At 45.3% G+C, this 6,696-nt stretch overlaps 1 protein-coding gene across 10 annotated transcripts in view; it reads left to right on the top strand.

Annotated features, from left to right (window-relative positions):
- The first annotated feature begins 1,064 nt into the window (after positions 1–1,064).
- CCSER2 (coiled-coil serine rich protein 2) overlaps positions 1,065–6,696 on the top strand; it is a 649,443-nt gene continuing 643,811 nt past the window's right edge. For 9 of the 10 annotated variants that reach the window (XM_086922035.1, XM_086922037.1, XM_086922033.1 and 6 more), the window contains exon 1: positions 1,075–1,296. The gene's annotated coding sequence lies outside the window, so the exon portion shown is untranslated. Of the gene's footprint in view, positions 1,297–6,696 lie in introns of all 10 variants that reach the window. The other variant, XM_086922031.1, reaches the window with a different exon arrangement.

Genomic DNA, 6,696 nt, shown 5'->3' with positions numbered 1-6,696 from the left:
AAAACTAATACTTTCATTCTCAGGCCCCTCAAGGAAGTTTGTTCATCATTATAAGTTTGTAACATTTTCTTGTACATTCCTCAACCTAGCTTGCTGCATTTGATATTGTGGTTTTGCCTTCTATGGATTTATCCTACCTTTTCTAGTCTCCTGTTTATTTTTGTAACGTGCTAATTTGTAATATTTTCCTCATGTAAAGTAACTGGCTCTATTGTACTTCTCTGACACCTTCTGGTAAAGTCTGCGCGTTATTAAAAATGCATTAAATACATAAATAAATGAGCAGAGACATTGGGATTGGTGCGGGAGACATGATGTCATTTTGTGGTTTTTGGCTAATGTGGTTTGTTAAACAAGTATCTGTTGATTGGCTGCTGTTGAATTTGTATTCATAAAATGCAAAGGAGAAGCATAATCCCACGCCTCCAAGCCCTTCATAGAATTGAAAATTCTTCACGGTTAGCTAGAATTGATTCACGAGACCTATTGGTGAAACAGCAAACGTTTACTTCAATGTATGGGAAAACACGGCAGCCCAATGTAAAGTAAGCGGCCATCTTGTAATTGCACTATTCTTAAACAAAAACACAAGTTGATCAGCAAAAGAGACATGAATAGTCCGGTTCGGAAAAGGTGTATAGAAATCCGAATAAAAAACGGTTGGAAACATGTACGGTTTGAAATTCTTTGAACGTTAGAATGTACATTTGTAAGATTTTTTAAACTCATTTTAAGTATGCATAAATTGGGACCAATCGGGACAATGTAAGAAACGGGAGTTGCTGAATTAGAGCAATCGCTATCTAACACAAACGCTTTGCGGGTGTGCCTTGAGAGAGTGCAGGCGCTACTTTCTTCTTCTCCGTTACTCTGCTGGTAGCTCCTGTCCACACGGAAAGCCCTCGGTCAGTCATAGCAATGGGAATGTCGAGGCGTGACGCAATGAATGGGACGCACGGCGTGAAGGACCGTAAGGCGCTTGCACGAAGCTCTCTTTGGACTGCGTGCGCGCGGCTTCTGCGCGTGAGCTCGACCAAAGAGCTGGGCGCGCGCGTGCGCGCCGTAGGGGAGAGAGGGCGGGGCGGCGGGGGATGCTGTGGAGCTGTGGAGGCTCCTCAGCTGATGTCACAGAGGCGGAGGCTCTGCGGGCCCGGCCTGCGGTCTGCACACCCTGGAGCCGGCGCACCATGAGCTGTCCCTCGGAGGCACCCCGCGCCCGGCGCTGAGACTTCCCGGGAGAAGATAATGGAGGCAGGTGGAGGAGCAGCCACAACTTGATCATTACTGATAACAGAGGTGAGGCGACAGCCCCAGAGTGATTGGGAGCCTAGTACAGGGGGCATCTGAGGGGGAACAGACAGGAAGTTGGACGTGCCCCAAAGTAGAGGACCCGTTCTTTCGGAACCTTCGTGTCCGCTCGATTCGGGTCGTTGTGCAGCGTTTGATATCTGCAATGTTTACAAATATTTAATGTTTATTATTGTTAGGGTGGCCTGAGCGCTGTCTCGTTCTGGGTCCTTCACGTATTGGTCTATAGTATTCCGACACATCTGCCCACCCCTTTACTGCACAACCATAGGTAGCCGCCTTCATCACAACGAATGTTTAATATTTAACAGTGTTTACCCTCTGTCGCTTAAACTCTTGCCACCCCCACCACTGGACAGGCTCCGATCTCTCACGTCCTACTTTCAGCGCCCTCCGTGCATGTCCATCAAATGATAGGTCAGCTTCTTTCAACCTTTGCCCGATCCATTACAGGGCAGTTTATACCGCTAGCCTCACCTTCACAGTGGCACCCAAGAGGCGTATTATTTTTCAGTACGTTCTACCGTTAATGCTACCACTGATGGCATACTCCGAAATCACGTCGGAGAGGGCTGGGAGGATGAGATTGCAGCGGCAAGCCTGCTAATAGGCCCCAAGGATGTGTCATGCAGAAATCCGTGATCTCAGCCTGCGCTTTGGCTGCCTGCACTGCTCTATGTTTTAAGCCCATAATAATGGATCTATGTATGTCCAAACATGCACGTTTATTGATTAGCATCTCGTGTCAACGTTGAGGTAGAATGTGGGTCATCACCTCCAATTTTCGAAATGCACTATCTTTATCGAAATAAATAACTGATGATTCTTCTAATGTGCATGTTTGTTATTCTTACCTTTTAACAATGATTCTTAGTCTTAATAGTGTGCCAGTTGTTATGGAAATGTAACGAGTTTCATATTCTTAAGAAAATGGATGATCTCGTCTTCACCGTAGCTCCTTCAAAAAAATACTTTTTGTGCATTTTAAGTCACAACTGTAAAACTTTTTGCAGCTCTACGCTAGCGGGACTATGAATTGCCTGCACGGGAGCTGTAGTAGACCACGTGTCATTTGTTGTCAGTCCGTGCTTCTTAAAACAGCGACGAATGGATTTCAGTGATTGGAAAGTTGTTCTTCAAGCCTAATTAAAGGCAGGGGTAATCTCGAAGGTATTTGATGTGTCTGGGTTTCACGCGACACTTGCCTCTGACGACAAGTTTTGCTTATGCATGCCAGTCGGGAATGTGTGGACAAGGAAATGGCCTTATGTGTAATCCCACCATTACCCCATTGTACCCCGCTATGTTTAAAATGCCCAACCTTCATTGGGCAATCTGTTTCGACTTGTACATTTTTCTGCTTTTTTCTTGTTATTGTCTGTGGGTGAAGAAAATGTAGGCCGCCCAATAGAGGACCCTCGTGTTATAGGTAAATCGTGTTTAATTTTTACTTTGAAACTTGAAACAATTTTATAGATTTTTCTATTATGTTAATTGCTGCAGTGATTCATGCATCCTACCACTTGAGAAAAGTTGCAACGTTTGAAAAGGGGAGAGTGCTCATTGTTTCGGTGCGTATATTTTGAAACTACAATGACTCAGATTCGTTGCCTTTGCGTTCCTGAAACCTTTTATGGCACCAGCATTCCAAGATATTATTTTCTGCCTTAATCAAGATATAATTCACACACATGAGAGCTCCCCATTTACTGGCTATGTATATTGTCTCCACAAATGAAAAGTACACAGAATATGAGCAGCCGCCAGGGTATTTCAACATCTCCTGATATTCTTAAAAGTGTAAACTGTGGTATAGATGGGATGTGAGCCTCTTCGACCCCCGCCAGATCCGCAACTACTTCATTCCAGTATTTCTGTATATGTGGACAGGACCAGAGGGAGTGAAAGAAGGTGCCCTTCTCCTCCCAACACCTCACGCAATTAGGGTTCCCTGCAGTGCTTTAAATGGGAAAAAATAAGTGCAGGTACTCATTAAAATAAGCTAGAGGTGTGGCAAGGTGGTGGAGCTAGGGGCGGGTCTAAGGGCAAGATATGATGGTACATGTGTTTATTAAGTGTACAATTAATTAAAACCATTACAGTAAAAAAAAAGGAAGAAAGAAAGAACGATTCATGTGTAAAAAACTAAAAACAGCGATTACAAACTTCTTTGCTTAACCCCTTCGCTGCGGCGGCTATTCCGCCGCAGCGCTAAAGGGGCGGGACGGCCGCGCGGCGGCCGCATGCTGGTGACAGAACCGCTCCGTCACCAGCCGCGGTTGAGCTATGCTGGTGACGGAGCGGTTCCGTCATGACCCGCCCCGCTCTTTAGAACGCCCGCGCAGGCGCGAAATCAGCGCCGCGCAGGCGCGGCGGCTGGGCCATGACGGAACCGCTCCGTCATCAGCACAGCGCACCCGCAGCTGATGACGGAGCGGTTCCGTCATCAGCATGCAAAGGGTTAATAAAATGTGGTACTTCTGTACTGAATAAAAAAATTCTGCACCCCTGAGTCCCGCATAGTTGGCCTTTCCCCAACTTTTGTGGACCTGTTCCTGAAGCCCCCATTTGTGCCCTGAGATTGGTCAGCATTAGTGAGCACTTGAGCTGGCCTCTGTGGCGCACTAAGTGTCTTACAAGGGACGCTTCGCTCTTTGGGGGGCGTGCCAGTGGGGCACTGTCAATGGTGCATCATAAAAAGATCCCATCAGCTTTAGACTGCTGAGTTTGTCGTGGGCTTCCCCTGGGTTATACTACTTTCGTTAGCGACTTTTAAGGCTAACCTGATTTGATGAAAACATTTCGCCAGTCTCACTAAGGTCATTGTGATGGTACATAATGGCTTCTGTACCCGTTGCAGCACATATCATAACACATAAAATGCGTTTATGTAAACAAAACAGGTTAAATCATTACACAAAATGAAAGGCAAACAGGAGATGTTAAAATGTCCTTGTTTTGTAACATTTGCTGTTCCTTAATGCCCTACTGTTATTTATTGTTGTTTGGCATAATAATAATTCTCAAGCTCGCACACAGATAGAAATAAGCAGACGTACACAAAAGCATTCCACACATTCCTTTTAATATATCTCCTGAGAGTGTCCTGATACTCTCCCTCTTTCTTACTCAAAAGAAGGCATACACAAGCGGGCAAGCACACAGATATGAGCAAACATTCACACTTAAGTCCATTAATGATTTCAGAACTCAGCAAATAAGTTTGAACTATATAACACTCTCCCCAAAACATGTCTGTCATTTTTATCTGAGAAAGTGGCAAATCCTAACTTCACCTGTCAACTCACTTTACATTCCTCCCTCCCTCGTCCTTCTATGTTCCTCTCGTCTTTTTACCAACCAAATGCATCAACAGTTGTCATGGGAGCTAATTCCCCGGAGTGGTCCAACATTCACTGCTGTGCATTGCCCTTTGGGCAGGGCTAAATTCACACCCATTGTACCAGTACCCTGCTGCCCAGTCCGTGTTATCTTGTAAATGCTAAATGCAGCAATTAGTGTTTGGGGTGGGGGTGTGGGGGCACACAAAGGGAAGCAGCTCCTGTGCTAAACATAAAGATGAAAAGAAAAACGTTTTTGGTCGAGGATTGGATTGCGCTGCCACATGTTTAAGTAGGGCCAGTGCAATACACTAAATGGGACTGGATGACTGCCTGGCAGTCCCAGCCAATTTCATTCATTCACCTAATGGGGAGGGGGCGGAAGAAATCGCTTTCAGCTGAATGGTAGTTGCGCATCTGATGAACAGTGCAGGGCCTGTCTAGACCCTGCACTATTAATCACAGCGTGATGTAAGCCCTCTCAACCCCCTGCAGTCTTGGGACATTCAAGGAGGCGATGCTGGAATCTTCAGCAGCGACTGCCCTGAGCTTGAGGAGATGCCTAACCTGCGCCTGCCGTGCCGATGATCAGGGTACCGGTACTCTCCCTGGCTACAGAGAAGTGCCGGTACTGACGGCAAGAAAATTCGGAAGTGCCGGGACTCCGTACCGGTGAGTACCGGCCCATTTAAAGCACTGGTTCCCTGCCAGTCCCACAGTTGCGGTCTGGAGAAATATGTCCTGCGCAGGACCTTGAGTTGTGTAATTCTGAAACTAGTTTTTATTGTCACTTCCCATGGATGCATCAGCACAGCCTCACGATCTAAGTCTTCCAGGTGATTCAAGTCCTCTTCCCACTTGGCTCTCAGGGGCTGAAGGTTGTCTGGTTTGTTGTTTAGGATAATAGCTTCAGAGTAGGGTTCTCCAAAGTCAGTCCTCGGGGCCTGATCCAGGCCAGATTTTTAGCATATCCCTATTTAGATAATCTAGCTCATACCACTGCATACACTCCGCCTGCAGGGCATGACATATTTGAATGGATCAAAAGACTTGGATGTCGTGGAGGTCTTATTCAGCCCCTAGTTTATTTTTTATTTTTTAAAGATGAAATTCATCCTGAAACACTAAACGTATTTTTGTCCAACAACTATCTAGTGTGCGCATTTGCTTTGTATTGTTTTTCCTAAAGTGCCCAAGAGTTTGATGGGCATGATGAAAGCTAAAAGTCAGACATGATCTTTCTGGGCATGCTGCCCCCCCACCCCCCGTCTTGCCTCCGAGCCTTGCTGGCCACCACATTATAAGGAGACCTACTTTGACCTATCCTTTGCAATATAGACCTTCAATAGAGGCCCTGCTGCTTCACTCGAATGAGAAAGGGGCATTTGTTAAAGTCATGCTGGCGGTATTGTGTCTGATGATAATTGTCTCACCGCGAACCAGGATTTTTTTCTAAAAGGCCAATGCACTCAACATGTTCCCTGCACAGCTTAGTAAGTTAAGAGCCCTAATGCAAATAAGACATTACTAAACTAAAGACCCATAACCCTAACGTCTGCAGCAGATGTCTTTAATTCTCGGTGTGGATCTCATGATTCAATCTTGAGAGACTTTAAACTTTAAGTATTTGCTTGGCATTAATACAAAGGTTCATGTGTCGTTGCTCAGGTCCTGTGATTTACCTCAGATTTTAGTACTGAATTTTCCTTCGTTCTGATGACTTGTCTTTTCCTTGAGGCTCCAGCATAACGGTCTGGATTAATGTTAAAAAAAAGTCATTTTGTATCTCAGAAGAGAATAATATCAAATCTTTCTTGGGGAATGCATTGTCAATAAGTAACAGTATTTAAGCAGAGCGAATCAAATGCTGTAGGAGAGAGATGCTAGTTGTTCTTTTGTTGCTTCTGGCTGATATTGGATTGTGGCTATTCTGTGCGTCTTCTTGCAGTTCATGTTTATCAGAGCTTGACAGGTTGGAAGGTCAAGGAAAGGAGCAGCTTGTTCTGTGGAGAACTGAAAAGCATGTGCCTAAAGTATGTATGTATGT

The sequence above is a fragment of the Lissotriton vulgaris genome, chromosome 5 (assembly GCF_964263255.1).
Source record: "Lissotriton vulgaris chromosome 5, aLisVul1.2, whole genome shotgun sequence".
In the NCBI taxonomy this organism is placed as follows: Eukaryota; Metazoa; Chordata; class Amphibia; order Caudata; family Salamandridae; genus Lissotriton; species Lissotriton vulgaris.
The sequence above is the reverse complement of the archived record's forward strand: the minus strand, read 5'-3'. Positions and strand labels throughout refer to the sequence as shown.